General features: G+C 40.4%; 1 pseudogene across 1 annotated transcript; it reads right to left on the reverse strand.

Moving 5' to 3' along the window:
* Positions 1-220: 220 nt before the first annotated feature.
* Positions 221-17437, reverse strand: LOC123727742 (uncharacterized; annotated as a pseudogene). Its single transcript, XR_014380784.1, has 3 exons — positions 17326-17437; positions 13769-14017; positions 221-2137 (listed from the first exon to the last, which is right to left on the reverse strand). The product of XR_014380784.1 is annotated as an uncharacterized LOC123727742 (transcript).
* Positions 17438-22923: the final 5486 nt, after the last annotated feature.

The raw sequence follows: 22923 nt of genomic DNA on the forward strand, positions 1-22923 counted from the left end.
ACGCAGCCTTTGGCTAGACGTTTGACTTACACGCGCACGACTCCACAGAGCAGGAGTAAGGCTTCTCCCCTGTGTGTACACATTGTTGTGTTAAGTAGCTATGGTGAGAGAAACTCACCCAAAAGTCAGAGCAAAATAAGCAGGCTTCTCTCATTCGTGTGTTCTCTGATGAACTTTTAGCTCAGTTGCTGTTTTGAAGCATTTTACACAGGCAGAGTAGGAGTACGGCTTCTCTCATGTATATGTTGATGTGTTTTTAAGGTATCCAGTCGAGAGAAACTCACCCCACAGTCAGAACAGGAGTAAGGCTTTTCTCCTGTGTGTGTTCTCTTATGAACTTTTAGATGAGTTGATGTTTTAAAACATTTTACACAGTCAGGGCAGAAGAAAGGCTTCTCTCCTGTGTGTGTTCTCTGGTGAACTTTTAGATCACTTGATGTTTTAAAACATTTTCCACAGTCAGAACAGGAGTAAGGCTTTTCTCCTGTGTGTGTTCTCTTATGAACTTTTAGATGAGTTGATGTTGTGAAGCATTTTCCACAGTCAGAGCAGACATAAGGCTTCTCTCCTGTGTGTGTTCTCTGATGAACTTTTAGCTCATTTGATGTTTTTAAACATCTTCCACAGTCAGAGCAGGAATACGGCTTCTCTCCTGTGTGTGTTCTCTGATGAGCTTTTAGCTCAGCTGATGTTTTGAAGTATTTTCCACAGTCAGAGCAGGAGTATGGCTTCTCTCCAGTGTGTGTTCTCTGATGAACTTTTAGCTCATTTGATGTTTTAAAACATTTTCCACAGTCAGAGCAGGAGTATGGCTTCTCTCCAGTATGAATACGTCCATGTGATTTTAAGTTGGAAAGTTGAGAGAAACTAGTTCCACAGTCAGAGCAGACATAAGGCTTCTCTCCTGTGTGTGTTCTCTGATGAACCTTTAGCTCATTTGATGTTTTAAAACATTTTCCACAGTCAGAGCAGGAGTATGGCCTCTCCCCTGTATGTATTAGTTCATGTGATTTTAAGTGGTAACGTTTAGAGAAACTAGTTCCACAGTCAGGGCAGAAGAAAGGCTTCTCTCCTGTATGTGTTCTCTGATGAACCTTTAGCTCATTTGATGTTTTAAAACATTTTCCACAGTCAGAGCAGGAGTATGGCTTCTCTCCTGTGTGTGTTCTCTGATGAACTTTTAGCTCAGTTGATGTTTTGAAATATTTTACACAGTCAGAGCAGGAGTATGGCTTCTCTCCTGTATGTATACGTTCATGTGATTTTAAGTTGGAAAGTTGAGAGAAATTAGTTCCACAGTCAGGGCAGAAGAAAGGCTTCTCTCCTGTGTGTGTTCTCTGATGAACTTTTAGATCAGTTGATGTTGTGAAGCATTTTCCACAGTCAGAGCAGGAGTATGGCTTCTCTCCCGTGTGTGTTCTCTGATGAACTTTTAGCTCATTTGATGTTTTAAAACATTTTCCACAGTCAGAGCAGGAGTATGGCTTCTCCCCTGTATGAATACGTTCATGTCTTTTTAAGTGGTAAAGTTTAGAGAAACTAGTTCCACAGTCAGGGCAGAAGAAAGGCTTCTCTCCTGTATGTGTTCTCTGATGAACCTTTAGCTCATTTGATGTTTTAAAACATTTTCCACAGTCAGAGCAGGAGTATGGCTTCTCTCCTGTGTGTGTTCTCTGATGAATTTTTAGCTCAGTTGATGTTTTGAAATATTTTACACAGTCAGAGCAGGAGTAAGGCTTCTCTCCTGTATGTATACGTTCATGTGATTTTAAGTTGGAAAGTTGAGAGAAACTAGTTCCACAGTCAGGGCAGAAGAAAGGCTTCTCTCCTGTGTGAGTCTTCTGATGAACTTTTAGCTGAGTTGATGTTTTAAAACATTTTCCACAGTCAGAGCAGGAATAAGGCTTCGCTCCTGTGTGTGTTCTCTGATGAACGTTTAGATCAATTGATGTTGTGAAGCATTTTCCACAGTCAGAGCAGGAGTAAGGCTTCTCTCCTGTGTGTATTTTTAGGTGTATTTTTAGCTTTGATAGAAATGGGAAAATCTCTTCACAATGTGGGCAGTGATGAGACGTCTTAGCTCTCTGATCTTCCTGCTGTTGCTCTCTGGATGTAGAGAATGTCTCAACATGGTGTCCTGTGTGAACATCAGAAGAACGAGTCAGTTGGTGTGATATACATGTCAATCAAATGTATTTTATGAAGCCCTTTTTACATCAGTAGTTGTCACAAAGTGCTTAACAGAAACCCAGCATAAAATCCCCAAAGAGCAAGCAATACAGATGTAGAAGCACAGTAGCCACAAAAAATTCCCTTTAAAGCAGGAACCTAGGAAGAAACCTAGAGAGGAACCAGGCCCAGAGCGGTGACCTGTCCTCTTCTAGGCCATACCGGGTGACAGGTAGCCTAGTGGTTAGAGCAACCGAAAGGTTGCAAGATCAAATCCCCGAGCTGACAAGGTAAAAATCTGTCGTTCTGCCCCTGAACAAGGCAGTTAACCCACTGTTCCTACGCCATCATTGAAAATAAGAATTTGTTCTTATTTGCCTAGTTAACCTGTTTGGGCGCATGTCCAAACGCTAGCGGGACACCTACGACAACCTCCGGTGAAATTGCAGAGCGCGAAATTCAAAATACAAAAATCGTAATATTAAACATTCATAAAAATACAAGTGTCTTACATCATTTAACTTCTAAAACTGTTTGAATGGTGTCTGTGAGTATAACAGAACTCATTTGGCAGGCAAAAACCTGACAAGGTTTCAGGCAGGAAGTGGCCTGTCTGACAAGGTGTCGTTCTTCTTGTCTCTGTTTATTGAAGAGTGAGGATCTTAGCTGTCCCGTGACACTTCCTACGGCTGCCATAGGGTCTCAGAAGGCGGCAAAAAGCTGAATCGTGGCTTTGCAGGCTCTGGCTGAAACAAAGTAGCGCGTTTGGGTAGTGGCTGGTTACAGTACTGTGAGACTCAGGCTCGTGCCCGCGTCAACCGAAAGCTCTGTTTACTTTCCTCTGTTTAGCTAAAAGGAGATTCCCGGTCGGAATATTATCGCTTTTTTACGAGAAAAAATGGCATAAAAATGGATTTTAAACAGCGGTTGACATGCTTCGAAGTACGGTAATGGAATATTTAGATTTTTTTTGTCACGAATTGCGCCATGCGCGCGACCCTGATTTACCATTTCAGATAGTGTCTGGGACGCACGAACAAAACGCCGCTATTCGGATATAACGATGGATTATTTTGGACCAAACCAACATTTGTTATTGAAGTAGCAGTCCTGGGAGTGCATTCTGACGAAGACAACAAAAGGTAATCAAACTTTTATAATAGTAAACCTGATATTGGTGAGTGCTAAACTTGCCGGGTGTCTAAATAGCTAGCCCGTGATGCCTGGGCTATGTACTTAGAATATTGCAAAATGTGCTTTCACCAAAAAGCTATTTTAAAATCGGACATATCGAGTGCATAGAGGAGTTCTGTATCTATAATTCTTAAAATAATTGTTATGCTTTTTGTGAACGTTTATCGTGAGTAATTTAGTAAAATGTTAGCAAATTCCTCCGGAAGTTTGCGGGGGGTATGCTAGTTCTGAACGTCACATGCTAATATAAAAAGCTGTTTTTTGATATAAATATGAACTTGATTGAACAAAACATGCATGTATTGTATAACATAATGTCCTAGGTGTGTCATCTGATGAAGATCATCAAAGGTTAGTGCTGCATTTATCTGTCTTCTGGGTTTTTGTGACATTATATGCTAGCTTGAAAAATGGGTGTCTGATTATTTCTGGCTTGGTACTCTGCTGACATAATCTAATGTTTTGCTTTCGCTGTAAAGCCTTTTTGAAATCGGACAGTGTGGTTAGATAAAGGAGAGTCTTGTCTTTAAAATGCTGTGAAATAGTCATATGTTTGAAAAATGGAAGTTTTTGTACTTTTGAGGAGTTTGTATTTCGCGCCACGCCCATCATTGGATATTGGAGCAGGTGTTCCGCTAGCGGAACGTCTAGATGTAAGAGGTTAAGTAATGTTTAGAAACCTAGCCAAGTTTTATTCTCCCTTAGGTAGTTAGCTGTTGTTGTATGTAGATTATATTTTTGGGTGACATTTAACACAACAAGGCTGGAAAATTGATATTATAGTTTAATTATATATTTTTTGTTGAATAAGATTATAAAGTTACCAAGAATAAGTTTTAATTATGGTAGACTTATGTTAAGTATTTAGGACATATTTTAAGCCAACAGGGCAGGGAAATAGAAAAACAGTGATTTTATAAGTGTTAAAATTAATTATGAAAATAAATATGTTGCAGTTCTTAGGGATGGCAAATTACTGTAGATAATGGATCCCACACTATGCAACATATATTAAATTATTGATGGGACTAATTTATGATTAACCCATGTTATTGTTAGATAAAATACAGTGGACTCCCGAAGGAGAGATTTCATTTGTACAGATAAAACATATGCTATGTTTAGCATTCGTTTTGGTTTTATTATTATTAGAATAAAAAATGTTTTATATGTTTTTAATGAGATATTTGTGGTGTATAGCTTTCCTGTTAGGACAACTGAACGTTACAATCGAGAGATGCACTACCCTAAATCCAGCAACTTTGTTGCCTATCGAGAGTGATGGGGAACCACACAATTGTATTGAAGTAACTGAGGAGGTGGTATTATTTAGATCCGATCTGATGGACTTGTCTCTGCCAGACGGAGAAATTACCATGTTTGTGGATGATTCTTTATGAAAGAATCCAGATGGTACAAATGCTACTGGATATGCAGTAGTTTCAGGAACTAAGGTTTTAGATGCTGAGCCACTGCCTAGAAATTATTCTGTACAGCAGGCCGAGATAGTAGTGTTGACCAGAGCCTGCCAAATAGGAAAGGATAAAAAGGTTACTATCTATACAGACAGCTCGTATGCATTTAATACCATATATATATATATATATATTCGCAGCACAATGGAAGAATCGAGGCATGGTAACTACGTCAGGGAAACCCATCACACATGCTAAATTGATTCTAGACCTATTAGAGGCAGTATTGTTACCTAAGAAAATAGCAATATGTAAGTGTGAGGCCCATACTAAAGGAACAGATGTTGTCAGTCAGGGAAATCAGAAAGCTGATGAGGAAGCAAAGAAAGCAGCTTTAAAACCATACAAAGCAGCACAGATAAATCTTACAGAAGATAGGACAATTGACAGAGAATTGTTACAGGATAGCTAAGAACTAACACCCCAGAAAGAATTGGACATGTGAAATAAGAAAGGGGCAATCCTACAAGATAATGTCTGACATAAGGATAATTTACCAATCTTCCCAAAGTCACTGTTTAGATATGCAGCAATATTGACACATGAGCAGAGCCATGTGTCAACAGGGGGGATTGTAGAGCAAGTTAGGAAATACTTTGAGGCCTATGGGATAACTACTTTAAAAAAATGTTTTGTTTATGTTAACCTTTCTGGGACCGGGAGCAGTATTGAGTAGTTTGGATGAATGAGGTGCCCAAATTAAACTGCCTATTACTCAGGCTCAGAACGTAGGATATGCATATTATTAGTAGATTTGGATAGAAAACACTCTGATGTTTCTAAAACTGTTTGAATGATGTCTGTGAGTATAACAGAACTCATATGGCAGGCAAAAACCTGAGAAAAAAATCAAACCAGGAAGTGGTTTGTAGTTTTTCAAGACTGGGCCTATTCAGTATACAGTGGCTTAGGGCTCATTTTGCACTTCCTAAGGCTTCCACTAGATGTCAACAGTCTTTAGAATGTTGTTTCAGGATTTTGCAGTGAACAGATAGCGAACAATACCTCCTGGAGTCTGATGGAGAGAATGACATGGCCTCAATTGCGCGCGTTCATGTGAGGGGTAGCTGTGTTCCATTACATTTTTGAAGACATTTGAATCGTCCGGTTGGAATATTATTGAACTTTTATGTTAAAAAGGCCCTAAAGTTTGATGCTATATATCGTTTGACATGTTTCTACGAACGTAAATATAACTTATTATGACTTTTCGTCGTGAAATTTTCGGCACGCTTCCTACATTTGGAGTAGCTTACTGAATGCGCTAACAAAGAGGACATAAAAGATGGACTTTATCAAACAAAACAACATTTATTGTGGCCCTGGGATTCCTAGGAGTGCATTCTGATGAAGATCATCAAAGGTAAGTGAATATTTATAATGCTATTTATGATTTTAGATGACTCCAAAATGGCGGGTATCTGTATTGCCTGATGTTGTTTTTTGAATGCTGTACTCAAATTATTGCAAAGTGTGCTTTCCCCATGAAGCTTTTTTTAAATCTGTCACAGCGGTTGCATTAAGGAGATGTTTATCTATAATTCTTTGAACAGTTTAATATTTTATCAACGTTTATGATGAGTATTTCTATAAATTGATGTGCTCATTCACCGGAAGTTTTTGGAGGAAAAGCATTTCTGAACATTACGCGCCAATGTAAAATGGGGTTTTTGGATATAAATATGAACTTTATCGAGCAAAACATACATGTATTGTGTAACATGAAGTCCTATGAGTGCCATCTGATGAAGATCATCAAAGGTTAGTGCTTAATTTTAGCTGTATTTCTGGTTTTTGTGACGCCTGTCCTTGCTTGGAAAATGGCTGTGTGGCTTTTATTTTTTAGGCACTGTCCTAACATAATGTAATGTTTTGCTTTTGCCGTAAAGCCTTTTTGAAATCGGACAACGTGGTTCGATTAAGGAGAAGTGTATCTTTAAAATGGTGTAAATAGTAGTATGTTTGAGAAATTTGAATTATGATATTTTTGCTGTTTTGAATTTGCTGCCCTGCTATTTCACTGGCTGTGTCCCGCAGGTGGGACGGTAGCGTCCCACCTAGCCCATACTAGTTAAGTTATTTGTGCGCAGAACAATCGCCAGGGCAGACTTAGAGCACCACCAGGGGAATATTCCCCGGTTGAATATCCATTCCAACAATTGGAAATGGACTTCATTGAACTATCCCGAAGTGAGGGAAAGAAGTGGTGTTCAACAATAATAGATAAATATATTAAATGCGTAGAAGCGTTCCCAACTTACTTGGCAGACACGATGACGGTAGCTAAAGCATGCTGTATGCTGTATGTTATCCCTAGATTTGGTTTATTAGAATCTATTTCTTTAGACAATGGATTACATTTTTTGCTAATCAGGTAAAAGATAGTATAGGCCAGAAATTGAACATTAAATAGGAAAAGAAATACAGTTCATATTACCCCCAATCAGCAGGATTAATTGAACACAGGAGTGATACGATTAAAGCACGGTTAAGGAAAACACACATGAGCACAGGTAGAAATTGGGTACAATGCTTATCAATAGTATTAATGACTATTGGGATAACCCAAGATAAAAATGGACTGTCTCCATTCCAGAAAGTGTTTAGTAGATTATATAGAATGCCCGAACTGGGGAGACCAGAATAAGCCAATATAGAAGTAGAGCATACCATAGTAGAACACATGAGATTATTTGTTAACCCCACCCGTATGTCAAAGCTTTTGTGTCCCACAGGTGAATTACAGAAGGTCATTCACTCAATCCAACCAGGAGACTGGGTGTGGATCCAGTCCCTGAGGAGAAAAGACTGGAAGCAGCCCCATTGGGAAGGCCCATACCAGGTTTTGTTGATAACCGCCTTTGCCATTAGAACAGCTGAGAGAGCCACTTGGGTCCACGTTACCCACTGAAAAAAGGTAGGAACACATACAAACACTGGTGTAAACACACAGAGTTAGGGAGCAGAACCGAGTGCCAATAGGGCCCGGGGTTTACCTCCCTAACGAAGATTCCCTATCCTGACCCATCATCACTGTGTGCACTCATAGAGGTGTGGGTATGCGGTGGATCCTAGCAGATCGACTAAGGGCAGGAGAGGGTTGGTGGTTTTTGGGAATGTGGGGGACCCTGAGCTGCATCATAGTCTTGGTAATTTTCCTGATACATCTAGATCCACCACCTCCTGACACCAATTATACTACGTCCCCACCATTGCTAAGAATTAAAAGAGAAACGACCCAGGACGAGTGACCTACAAAATAGGAATCAGAGGGGCAGAATGTAGGTGATTTGAATGGCTGTAAAACGGTAGTTAATGTGACTGACTTAGATTCGGAAGCACAGGAGAAAATTCTGAACCTCACAGCCCCTATAACGGATGTATGGTGGGCTTGTACCAGCAAAGGACGTTTCTGACAGATACTACCAAAAGGGTGGGTAGGTACTTGTGCCCCGGTGTTATTGGTCCAACCAGTTAGAATTAGTCATCAGATGCCAGTTATATGAGGCCAAAGTAGGCACAGGAGGAGTTTTGACCAGGATGGGAGTAGCCCTGTCTAGATGGATGCTATTGGCATCCCCAGGGGATGTATGGTGGGCTTGGCGGTTTTGGGGAATGTGGGGGACCCTGAGCTACATCATAGTCTTGGTAATTTTCCTGATACATCCAGATCCACCACCTCCCGACACCAATTATACTACGTCCCCACCATTGCTAAGAAGTAAATGTTCTTCTGAATACAAAGCTATGAATCAAATAGGTGAAGGCTTTACCACCATGTTCTTTTGGTGGGTGACGATAAACAAAAATGTGGATTGGATCAATTATATATATTATAATCAACAACGATTTGTTAACCAGACTAGAGATGCGGTGAGGGGAATCTCAACTCAGCTATCCGCCACCTCCCTCATGACTTGGCAAAATAGGCTGGCTCTCGATATGTTACTGGCAGAAAAGGGCGGGGTATGTAGAATGGTGGGTGTTCATTGCTGTACTTTCATTCCAAATAATACAGCACCAGATGGAAGTGTCACGAAGGCACTAGCAGGGTTGACTGCTTTAAGTGATGAATGGGCTGAGAACTCAGGGGTGAACACATCTGTGACAGGGTGGTTTGATGAAATGTTTGGCAAATGGAAAACCATAGTAGCTACCATCTTGGGGGCTGCTATTGTTTGTATGGGTATGCTCGTATTATGTGGTTGTTGTTTTATTCCTTGTGTCCGAGGCTTGGTGAACAAGGAGTTGGAGAATGCTGTGACCCAGCAGATGGTGAGGTATGGACCAATTCCTAACTCAGACCAATGGAATGAAGAATACATGCCTCCAGGACTGGTGGACGATGATGACCAATTCGATCCTGATGATCTGCAATTGGATAAAACTTTCCTTAGTTCTGACGTGTGAAGGTTATAGTGAAAATCTTGAAAATGAAGAGCTATAACTGGAAGTAGTGATAGAACTAACCCCCGACATTGAGAACCCAGTATTGTAAATACATTTATCTTGTGTGTAATATTTAGTCAAAGGGTGGATTGATAGAAGAATTTGTATGTTTAAAGTAATGACTAAGATATTTCACACTGAAACTGTATCACTGTGTGTGAAATCCATTAGACACATAAGACTATAAGTTGATCATGTGTGCAACGTAGGCAGGATAGAATTAGAACATGATGTCCCTTACAGGACATTCTGTCCCCACCCGTGGAGTAGAGAAACTGTTAGGCTTAAAGAAAATTATGAAACATGTTGCAGAATATGATAAACAATGTATGTGTACAGTGGAACAATACAGCCCGCCTAAAGCGGGGGTGGGGTTCTCGACTGATGTGTGTATAAAAGATGGGCTCTGAACTTGAGAGGGCAGAGCTCTCTGAATAAAGAACTGATCATGTGTATGCTGGGACTCCATCTGTTTATTAAAACTTAGAGCCTTACAACCTCTAAGATACAGATGGAGTTATAAAATAGTTCAGTTAGAACATTGGGATAGAAATTCTCGTGACAAAGGGTTAGTAACGACACAGACTCATTTCATAGAACTTTAAAACACTGTCAGTTTGTCTACTTCACTTCTTTAGTCTACACTCTGAGCACTCCAGATAACCCAGTGAATAAAACAAATGCTGGCAATACTGGTGTCATCCATACAAGTCTTAGTAGCATGAAATAACGTCTACAATGCATTCAAAAAGTATTCAGACCCCTTGACTTTTTCCACATTTTCTTACATTACAGTCTTATTCTAAAATTGATTAAATTGTTATTTTTTCCTCATCAATCTACACACAATACCCATAATGACAAGGGAAAAAACTGTTTTTTAGAAATAACTGAAATATTACATTTACGTAAGTATTCAGACCCTTTACACAATAGTTAGTTGAAGCACCTTTGGCAGCGATGACAGCCTTGAGTCTTGTTGGGTATGAAGCTACAAGCTTGGCACACTTGTATTTGGGGAGTTTCTCCCATTCTTCTCTGCAGATCCTCTCAAGCTCTGCCAGGTTGGATGGGGAGCGTCGCTGCACAGCTATTTTCAGGTCTCTCCAGAGATGTTAGATCGGGTTCAAGTCCGGGCTCTGGCTGGGCCACTCAATGACATTCAGAGACTTGTACCGAAGCCACTCCACGTTGTCTTGGCTGTGTGCTTAGGGTCGGTGTCCTGTTGGAAGGTGAACCTTCACTCCAGTCTGAGGTCCGAAAATTTCTAAACCTGTTTTCGCCTTGTCATTATGGGTTAGTGTGTGTAGATTGACGAGGAAAAACATGTAATAAATTTTACATTAAGGCTGTAACGTACCAAAATGGGAAAAATGGGAAGGGGTCTGACAGTGCCCTCGGAAAGTATTCAGACCCCTTGACTTTTTCCACATTTTGTTATTATTTTGTTAGCCTTATTCTAAAATTAAATTAAAAAATATCCTCAACAATCTACACACAATACCCCATAATGACAAAGCGAAAACAGGTTTATACATTTTAGCTAATTTATAAAAAAAACAAAAAAAAACAGAAAAACGAGAGACTCAAAATTGAGTTCAGATGCATCCTGTTTCCATTGACCATCCTTGAGATGTTTCTACAACTTGATATATAAAACATATTAAATATACACTACTGTTCAAAAGTTTGGGGTCACATAGAAATGTCCTTGTTTTGAATGTAAAGCACATTTTTTGTCCATTAAAATAACATTGAATTGATCAGAAATACAGTGTAGACTTTGTTATTGTTGTAAATGACTACTGTAGCTGGAAACGGCAGATATTTTATGGAATATCTACATAGGTGTACAGAGGCCCATTATCAGCAACCATCACTCCTGTGATCCAATGGCTAGGTTGTGTTAGCTAATCCAAGTTTATCATTAGAAAACCCTTTTGCAATTATGTTAGCACAGGTTTAAACTGTGGTGCTCACTAAAGAAGCAATAAAACTGGCTTTTGAAACACTGCCTAGAAGGCCAGCATCCCGGAGTCGCCTCTTCACTGTTGACGTTGAGACTGGTGTTAAGTGACCCCAAACTTTTGAATTGAGCTCAGGTGCATCCTGTTTCCATTGATCATCCTTGAGATGTTTCTACAACTTGATATATAAAAATATTAAAAATATATGTATCAGATATAAATCATCAGGATGTGGTAGTCTACTGGTTATGTTCAACACTTCTCCAATCGTTGTTGAGATCTGATACTCTGTGCAGCGCAAAACGAGACGTAGGCCAAAATCATATTTCTAAAATCCTTTTCAGGCTAAATTCCAGCCGAACATGGAGAGAACAGTAATGAAAAAAAGAACACTGAAAAAAATATATAAATGCAAAATGTCTCATGAGCTGAAATAAAAAAAAATAATGAAATTTTCCAACACACACAAAAAGCTTATTTCTCTCAAATTCTGTGCACAAATATGTTTACATCCCTGTTAGTGAGCATTTCTCCTTTGCCAAGTTAATCCATCCACCTGACAGGTGTGGCATATCAAGAAGCTGATTAAACGGCATAATCATTACACAGTTGCACCTTCTGCTGGGGACAATAAAAGGACACTTTAAAATGTACAGTTTTGTTACACAACACAATGTCACAGATGACTCAAGTTTTGAGGGAGTGTGCAATTGGCATGCTGACTGCAGGAATGTCAACCAGAGCTGTTGCCAGAGAATTGAATGTTATTTCCTCTACCATAAGCTGCCTCCAACGTCGTATTAGAGTATTTGGCAGTACGTCCAACCGGCCTCACAATCGTAGACTACGTGTAACAACGTCAGCCCAGGACCTGAGGTGGGTCTGGCTGCCAAGTGGGTGGGCCTATGCCTTCCAAGGCCCACCCATGGCTGCATCCCTGCCCAGTCATGTGAAATCTGCAGGTTAGGGCCTAATTCATTTCAATTGGCTGATGTCCTTAATACATATATATATATTTTTGAAATTACATTTAACCTTTATTTAACTAGGCATCTCAGTAAAGAACAATTCTTACTGACAATGACGGCCTACCGGGGAACAGCGGGTTAACTGCCTTGTTCAGGGGCAGAACGACAGATTTTTACCTTGTCAGCTCAGGGATTCGATCCAGCAACCTTTCGGTTACTGGCCCAACGCTCTAACCACTAGGCTACCTGCCGCCCCTTATATGAACTGTAACTCAGTAAAATCGTTGAAATTGTTGCATGTTGTGTTTATATTTATGTACAATATACATACAAGAAGCTGGTGAAGAGCAACAAAAGGAAGTAAATAGCCCTATTAGACTGAAAGATAATGGAATTTCATCAAACTTATGAGCTTCCGAGTGGCGAAGCGGTCCAAGGCACTGCATCTCAGTGCTAGAGGCGTCACTACAGACACCCTGGTTAGATTCCAGGCTGTATCACAACTGGCCGTGATTGGGAGTCCCATAGGGCGGCGCAAAGTTGGCCAAGCGTCGTCCATGTTTGGCCGGTGTAGGCCGTCATTGTAAATAATAATTTGTTGTTAACTGAGTTGCCTAGTTAAATAAAGGTTAATAATAATAATAATTGTTAGGATCTCCATGAGCATTAGCTGCTACTTCACATGTTATTTTTAAAAAGTCTCCCTGTGTGACATTCCTTGAGACCAACCAGAAATGTTTCCTTGGCCAAATATCCCCAGATTTTCATAAAAACAGCCAAACATGTTCTCTCGTTACCAAATGTTGCGCGAGGCAAAAGAGTAGGCCAGGTCAGCATCAATCGCTAGTTCGGTGCAGCAGACTGCAGGGGTGTAGTGCTGCAAGAGCGATGAGCCGCCACAATGGTGTTTGTTTAGTAGGTATATCAATGTCTTGGACGATCACCTAGTGATTAATTAGTAGTCCACATAACCAAATATCATAGCATAACATTTCTGTTACAACAAAAACAACACCTAATTTCTTACGAGATTTTAGGATGGTTTGCTGAATCGTCCCAAACTCAACAACGCGCGCCATTAGGCAGAATGTGCTTTGATTAAAACAAAATACAGGAAGTATATATAATTTAATACCATCTTCTCTAATTTGCTCACCAAACAGTAATTGAAGAAGATTTAAATGCATATTCCCATGAAATTGATTGAGATCAAACGATTGGCATGCAGACGCAGCTTGGTCATTTCACTGGTAAAACATTAAGAATTATAATTCAATATTGACAGTGATGATGTCATGGCCTATTTTGAAATGAGGTATGCCTAACTAACTGATTGAGGGTATTAAACATTTCCAACGTTCTTGAGACAATGTGTGGGCATATGCAGGCGTTACAAGTTTTAAAAAATGTTGCTTCGCTGTGAAGTCTTGAGTGGTTCAGGGATGTGTGATGTCAGAATTACATAATTCAACCTAGCAGTAGACTGGGTCATAATTTATGGAGGTCTAATTTATGAAGATAACTTATAGATAGAACCAGCTCTTACCATTATTAACAGTTGTCCTGATCTTCTCCTCCTCTTCTTCATCTTTAATGTTGACATTCAGCTCCAGTGTTTGACTGCAGTCTTCCAGCTTCACTGATGCCATCTCTGGATCCTGCAGTGCAAACTGGGCTCCACTGTCACAATCACAACCCAGTGACTGTAGGTTTGGACTCAGTGTGGAAGGAGAGAGGCAGGCTGGGTTTGTCCTCACTGTTGATGTTACCGGCCTCAGAATTATTCTGAGTCGGCCTGAAGTAATAAAGACAAACGGACACAAAAGTTATTTACTTGACAGTTCTGGCACTTTATTTTGTAAAAATATTTTATCTTTTTTCTTGTTCAATTAACTCATTTCAGTAGATCAGGTAGCTAATCCCTGACAAAACATTCATTCACATTAGAAACAAAGTACACATTTTAAATTGTACAACATAAGTGCACTTAATCTATAGTAGATTTCCTAGATTCACATAAATGACTCAAAAACCATTTAGTACAAGGTTGCAGTATGTTTTAGGCAGCACTATGTACTATTTTCCTGAATAACCTTGTCTTCACTGTATTATTTCACTCACATAAAACAATTGTATTTCCCATTCACACCATAGTAAGAATGATCAGGGGTCGTACAGTGGCAAGTCAAATTCAAGGACTTTTTCAGGCACTAATATTTATTTACTTTAAGCCCCGTGTGAAAACCCTGAACTATAGATAAATATAGAAACAACTGAATGTGTCTGAATATTAGTACACATGTAAAGAACTGATAATCATTACATTCAGCTTCAAAACTGTAGTGCAACTGAAATGTTCTCTCTCTGATGAGGCACTACCTGCACTGAAGTCCGTTGATGCAGACCTCCTATGGTATCATGGTGGTCCACAAACAAACGTTTAAGGTTCATGTCTGTCTAATTCTGTACTAAGAAAATAAACCAAGAAATCCCTATTAACTTCTACGACCCCACCCCCCCAATAAACTTTATCAATAGATCCCTTTCTGTGTTTGCAAACATTGGGCTTTATATCATGCTGAGACAATCCACCCTTAGGTTATCCAGCTTATCAAAAACCATGCCAACAATAACATCTGTTACCACCAACAACTCTGCTGCAGTTTACATGATAACTTAAAACCTGGTATTTCTGCTTTACACAATCCAAGATGTTAATAAGCTTAACAAAGAATGCTATGAAGTAAATTGTATTCACTATTAAAGTATCCTTTGTCACAGCACATTTATGGGCACAGTAGGTCCTCTTACTACAGGACCAACCATGGAAGCTCCATCAGTCTGACAGTAGGTCCTCTTACTACAGGACCAACCATGGAAGCTCCATCAGTCTGACAGTAGGTCCTCTTACTACGGGACCAACCATGGAAGCTCCATCAGTCTGACAGTAGGTCATCTTACTACGGGACCAACCATGGAAGCTCCATCAGTCTGACAGTAGGTCATCTTACTACGGGACCAACCATGGAAGCTCCATCAGTCTGACAGTAGGTCCTCTTACTACAGGACCAACCATGGAAGCTCCATCAGTATGACAGTAGGTCCTCTTACTACAGCACCAACCATGGAAGCTCCATCAGTCTGACAGTAGGTCCTCTTACTACAGGACCAACCATGGAAGCTCCATCAGTCTGACAGTAGGTCCTCTTACTACAGGACCAACCATGGAAGCTCCATCAGTATGACAGTAGGTCCTCTTACTACATTTAAAAAATAAATAATAATAAATAAAAAAAATAAAAAATAATAAATAAATTTGATTTGAAATTTGATTGAAATGAAAATGTATGCATTCACTACTGTAAGTCGCTCTGGATAAGAGCGTCTGCTAAATGACTATAATGTGCACAGCCAGAAGAGGACTGGCCACCCCTCATAGCCTGGTTCCTCTCAAGGTTCCTTCCTAGGTTCTGGCCTTTCTAGGGTGTTTTTCCTAGCCACTGTGCTTCTACACAGAAACTCAGCCTAAAACACCAAACAGCAAGCAATGCAGATTGCTTGCTGTTTGGGGTTTTAGGCTGGGTTTCTGTACAGCACTCTGTGACATCAGCTGATGTAAGAAGGGCTTTATAAATACATTTCATTGATGAGGCTGGGTCAAATTCTCTGACATTGAAGCCAAGGAATCCTATTCTGTATTTTTCAAGACAAAACCTTCTCAAACCTCAACAGCACTGATAAGCTTTCACTTCTTTAACCCCCTTTCCTACTGATCAACCTTTAGGCTTCAACCACTCTGTCTCCCTTCACATGTTCTTTAACAATATTATCCATGAACATAGATATTGGGACCTCAGAGATTACTCCCTTCAATTTAGCACGGCTTCTGAGCTTCGTCCCATTATGATTTTCCAATTGAAGAATCTTCCCTTGATGAACCTGACTAGCAGAAGATATTAACAATCTACCATTTTCAATTTTTTATTTCACCTTTATTTAACCAGGTAGGCTAGTTCAGAACAAGTTCTCATTTACACGGATGCGGCCCAGTTTAACTTCACCTCTCTTTATGGCCTTGGTTAATCAGATAGGGTGTAAATGAAGCCCTGTGGTCTCCTCAAACACCATCCCAACTTTGAACTGTGACACATTATTACTCTAGCTCCCTACCTTGGACCTCTTTAGTGTTTCTATACTACATGCACCACTGCTTCCAGTATCATTATCTCTGTTCTTCCTATGTCTTTCCACTACAGACCATTCACATTCTAGGCCCTCATCCTCCTGCTCCATATCAGAACTGTCCCCCACATTGATCGCATTCCAGCACAGCTGTTGCTTCTCAAACTCTCTCTCCATTTCCATTGTTTCAGGGGTGTCAAACTCATTCCATTGAGGGCCGAGTCTCCGCAGGTTTTAGTTTTTTCCTTTCAATTAAAACCTAGACAATGAGGTGAGGGGAGTTCCTTTCTAATTAGTGTACCTTAATTCATTAATCAAGTACAAAGGTGGAGAGAAAACCCGCAGACACTTGGTCCTCCATGGAATGAGTTTGACACGTGCTCTGATTCATCTGCATTAATCGACGCCATTCCATGCAGTTGGCCTCTCTCTCCAAATGGTGATGGATAACTTCAGTTAGCTTCCCTCTACTTTGACACTCCATCACACAGCCTCATATGGCCATTTCACCACGAGCAAACTCCTAGAAAGACGACCGAAACCGTTGCCGCCGCCATTAAACAAGCCTCGTCCGAACCATCCTGATATCGCGAGCTTACATTAACGAAACAGTGTATGTAAACTCGCGAGATCAGGATGGCTATTTACCAGCTCATAAACATTTTACACACAACCAAGAACATGTAAAAACGAACTCAAATAAGTGTACTCTTTATCAAATGAGTTTATGTTCAGACAAGACCAAAGTCAAGCTGCGTGACTTGTAAAATCGTTTTTAATCACGTTCTTCACTCCCTCGGTTTGAACCCAAAATAACACAATTAAAACCTTTACCAAACGTGATAATACCTTGACAGATTTGTTACCTAGCATATTATATTTTCTTCCGACATTAGAAAGTTTAAACGTGCTTTTACATACCTACAATAATACATTTGAAACGGACACAACCCCTATCGACATAACAGCACAGTTCTGTCGTTTTCTACCCGGAACTTCCTGTTCCCCACAACGACAATACAACAGCGTCATCTTCTTCTCTGGTATACTGACATTTACACAAATATAACGTGTCTGCCGCCACCTACTGTACGGTTAGTAAACTGTAGAAACAAATACATGTCCATTGTGGATAAAGGGAGGGGGGACAACGACATCAAAACAAAATACAAAAATAGATAAATAACATCCCACTACTTCAGTCACAGTCCTATTCAAATCACATCCCTACACAGTCTCATGGGCCTCGTAGGGAGGAACATCTTCAGTCACAGTCCTATTCAAATTACATCCCTTCACAGTCTCATGGCCTCGTAGGGAGGAACATCTTCAGTCACAGTCCTATTCAAATCACATCCCTACACAGTCTCATGGCCTCGTAGGGAGGAACATCTTCAGTCACAGTCCTATTCAAATCACATCCCTACACAGTCTCATGGGCCTCGTAGGGAGGAACATCTTCAGTCACAGTCCTATTCAAATCACATCCCTACACAGTCTCATGGGCCTCGTAGGGAGGAACATCTTCAGTCACAGTCCTATTCAAATCACATCCGTACATCGTGCTGTCTGGTTTGCTTAATATAATGAAGTTGAAATGATTTATACTTTTACTTTTGATACTTAAGTATATTTTAACAATTACATTTACGTTTGATACATGTTAAACGAAATACTTTTAGACTTTTACACAAGTAGTATTTTACTGGGTGGCTTTCACTTTTACCTTGATAGGAAAGGACTCAAGTATCTTTACTTTTAGTCAAGTATGACAATTGGGTACTTTTTCCACCACTGCCTGCAATGCTTCCAATGTTCATTCCTGAACTCCCAAAAACCTTTCAGCTGCACGTACAATTAATCTTTACAATCGGTATCCTTCAACTGGTAAATTACATTATGAATCTCAACCGGCTGCGGGTCACCCACTGCCATAGCTTCCTCAGCACCAATCGCTCTTTAAACTATTTCCCGCGCCTCCCAGTAGGAGAACTGCTGTACAGTTTCTTGATGTGGATGTTCCCTGATATAATAAAAAATGATACATGCCATTGGTCAGTTCCGGTGTTATGAAACTGATGGAGACTATTATTTAACTAGGCACATAGCATACATAACAGGTTAGGATAATTAAAATGGCAGGTTAGGATAATTAAAATGGCAGGTTAGGATAATTAAAGTGGTAGGTTAGGATAATTAACGTGGCAGGTAGGAGACTGAGGTTAAGGTTAGGAAAATGGTGAGGGTTAGGGACTTGTTTACCATGCAGGTTTGGTTAACTAACGTGGCAGGTTATGATAACTAACGTGGCAGGTAGGAGACTGAGGTTAAGGTTAGGAAACGGGTTAGGGTGATGTTTAGCTACAATGCTACAGTAGTCAACAACTGTTGTCCCAAAGCAAAAGAAACGGCCACGGACCAATGGGGAGCATCAATTGGTGTAAACTTGATATGATGAAACACCCAATATCAGAGAACACCCCTAATTGCGGTCTGCAATTACACCCTTCTTGGATCAAGGGGCCAGGCTTCCAGTCTATAAGCATGCTTTCCACTGTGCTGAGGGCATGTTCGGTACTGCAGTTCAGCTGAAGCACGGCCCAATTCCCATTGACGGCCCCATAGAGAAGTCACATTTGTTTTTAAACAAGACAATTTACTCATCAAGTTTGTAAACAAAACATCCATTGAATTATTAAAGTAATTGCCTTAGTATGATTTTTTCCCATCACTCACAGCCAAAGTCAACCATTTTAGATTCATGCTGTGAGGTGGGTGAGTTTATGCCACATGCAGATGTTGAAGGGAAAACACACCTCTTGACCTGCATGTGCATAATGTAGGTCAAGGTGCAGCCTCGTCTCATAGACTAGAGGTAACATAGTAAATATAAATCCGGGACTAACATCAAGTCGGTGACCCGATCCTGTAGGTTCATGCAGGGGCGGAAATCCCGGGGGGGACGGGGGACACACGACCCCCCCATCCTGGGAAAAATATGATTTGTCCCCCCCAATATATCACTGAAACATAACTATGTAATTTAAATAATATCAATAATACGCAATGAAAGCAATTGTGCTGATTATAGACACTTAATAGCGCGTTTTTAAGTTTCAAAAGATTGCGACCCCCCCACCCTTTTCCTCACAATGGTTTGATCCACTGGCAAGGTAACAGAGGGGTCGTAGCCACTGTCTGAAAGGCACTCAATGAACGTAACTGACGTGAGGTTAATCCAGTCAATCGCGCACACACACTAGCTGAATATGCAGAGCTAGCGCGCAAATATGAACTATTAAGCTAGCTAGTACCTATTCCATTTATGTGGCCTCGTCAAAGATGGAATCTTTGCTATCGTCAATTTATTCAGAGATCAGCATGCAGATGATGTAAGTTAGTGCTTCAAAGTCCCTGTGATAAGGTTAGCGATAAACTGAAGTCCAAACTGAACAGAACTACACTCTCTTCTACCATTGTCTTAAATATATTTAATGGTCTCGTTGCAAAAGCTAAATTGTCGCAAGGGAACTTTTATTTATTTATTTTATTTAACCCGGGTAGCAAAGATTATAGCAAACACCACTGAAACTGAATTGGTGCTCGCTAGCTTTGCAAATTCAGCTATTGTTGGAAGCCAGCCAATATGAAACAAACTATTAAAATTACAAAAGGTTGCAGCATATGTTGTGTAAATGGTGAACTCATACAGCTGTCAACTCTTGTCATTTTAATCCGTTTCACATTTGCTAGCTACCTTTTAGATCGAAGCCCAAATAGAATGATTGAAGATGATAGAAGCCCATCTCCTACACACTGTGTGTGTGTGTGTGTGTAGCCAGCCAGCCAGCCAGGTAGAAAAATGGCAGAAAAATAAAAGACGGACATCAGAGTATTTTTCAATACACCAAAACGCATAGTAAGAACCCTAGTAGCCTAATATCTCAAAGACTAGTTGATAAAATGTTCATAAGAAAGAAATGAAATTCTAATGGAAATGTTTCACAATGATGTCATTAGGCAGAGCAGGCAACAGATGGCACACAGACAGCAGAGTTGGGGACAGATATGCAGGGACAGACTGGCAGAGACAGGGAGTCTCAGGTAAGTTTGTTGAGTCTTTGTTTGGCAACAATTTTTTTGACTTGTAAAATAGGAACATAATTGGAAAATGCCATGGATACCCCCACTCTAAACTTAAACTGGTGACTGAACTAAGATTTGTTAAAGGCAATGGTATTGCTGTTGTGATTAGTTGTGTAGTTTTGGGTACCACGGCAAACACCTTATTTTTTTGGTTCCTCAATATACATTTACCATATTACAATGTAGGCTATGTGTTACAGCACTACTTTTGGTGTCCCCCTCAGGAATTGCACTTGAGAAAATTTCATGTAATTGTCCCCTCCAAAGTGGATATCAGATTTTCGCCCCTGGGTTCATGCTCTACAACATTCGCAGAGTACGACCCTGCCTCACACAGGAGGCGGCGCAGGTCCTAATCCAGGCACTTGTCATCTTCCGTCTGGATTACTGCAACTCGCTGTTGGCGGGGCTCCCTGCCTGTGCCATTAAACCCCTACAACTCATCCAGAATGCCGCAGCCCGTCTGGTGTTCAACCTTCCCAAGTTCTCTCACGTCACCCCGCTCCTCCGCACACTCCACTGGCTTCCAGTTGAAGCTCGCGTCTGCTACAAGACCATGGTGCTTGCCTACGGAGCTGTGAGGGGAACGGCACCTCCGTACCTTCAGGCTCTGATCAGGCCCTACACCCAAACAAGGGCACTGCGTTCATCCACCTCTGGCCTGCTCGCCTCCCTACTTCTGCGGAAGCACAGTTCCCGCTCAGCCCAGTCAAAACTGTTCGCTGCTCTGGCACCCCAATGGTGGAACAAGCTCCCTCACGACGCCAGGACAGCGGAGTCCATCACCACCTTCCGGAGACACCTGAAACCCCACCTCTTTAAGGAATACCTGGGATAGGATAAAGTAATCCTTCTAACCCCCCCCCCCCAAAAAAAGATATAGATGTACTCTTGTAAAGTGGTTGTTCCACTGGATATCATAAGGTGAATGCACCAATTTGTAAGTCGCTCTGGATAAGAGCGTCTGCTAAATGACGTAAATGTAAATGTTACGGTTTTATAAGACAGATGGTTACTTAATAAATGGAATTTGGTGGCGCTGTAATGTAACAGTGAGCTGAGCGAGTTGAAAGTAAAATAACATGGCTGACTTACTTAAACAAATGTGCTTTCTACTGACAATTGAGATGTACAACCTATGGCATAAGGGGACGATAAGCGGATAAGAGGCAATCCGTAATTTCGATTAAGACATTAATGAGTGAGCTAGGACGGACGTTGTCAATATAACTGTTTGTTCAGCCCTTTTGAAATGTACAGCGACAGAATTCAGAACATGGGCCGTTCTTACTGTACGCCAAGTCAGAACCATAGGATAAATAAAAGGGCATATAAGCAGACAATGAAAATTCTTACAATATTCAATTATTACATTTCTCAAAAACAGGTTATAGGCTACATGTGAACCACCAAGTCAGAACAGTAGGCAAAATTAAGAGGTGAAAATAGACCAAATTATTAGGGTGAGGCACTAACATCTTCCTACACAACATACACTTAGTATTACTTTCTTAGCTACAGTATTCATATCTACCTGGCATATTACATAATTTATGCAGCAGCATACAAGACATTTTTGGACTCACCTTGTGCTGTGCTCACTTGAACAGGAAGGTGGAGCAGTGGTCCTTCGTGGACATATTTTGTCATCAAACTTTGTCATCAGTCTGGCATTCTCTGGATTTATGGTGCTTTCAAGACAACTGGGAACTCTAGTGATCGCTTTGCAATGCTTGCAGTTAGCCACTGATTCCTTCCAAACCACTCATTGTTGAATTTGCAATTTCCAACTTGTTGTGTAATGTTTATGTCAAATGGCCGATGAGCACCGATACATTTTATCTATAATTTCTCATTATTTCTCTTCATATGACAAAGATTAAAAAGGATTTGCCAGTATAGTCGACTTGATTAATGATGATGACCGCCATATATATATGCTAAATAATAATAATAATAATGTGACACTTGTCCTACTAACACTGACTAATTGAGGAGAAATGTATTTACTGTGATATGTGGTTGTCTCACCTGGCTATTTTAAGATGAATGTACTTAATGTGCTGGTGACATCACAGGGTCAGAGAGAACTCCTGACTGTAGTCATACCAAAACACTACAGGCACTCAGCCCATAAGAACCATTCATACTGTCAGATCTAATATGAAGAACTGAATACAACCATAAGAACCATTCATACTGTCAGATCTAATATGAAGAACTGAATACAACCATAAGAACCATTCATACTGTCAGATCTAATATGAAGAACTGAATACAACCATAAGAACCATTCATACTGTCAGATCTAATATGAAGAACTGAATACAACCATAAGAACCATTCATACTGTCAGATCTAATATGAAGAACT

This window comes from Salmo salar, chromosome 16 (assembly GCF_965601325.2).
Source record: "Salmo salar chromosome 16, fSalSal1, whole genome shotgun sequence".
Classification (NCBI taxonomy): Eukaryota; Metazoa; Chordata; class Actinopteri; order Salmoniformes; family Salmonidae; genus Salmo; species Salmo salar.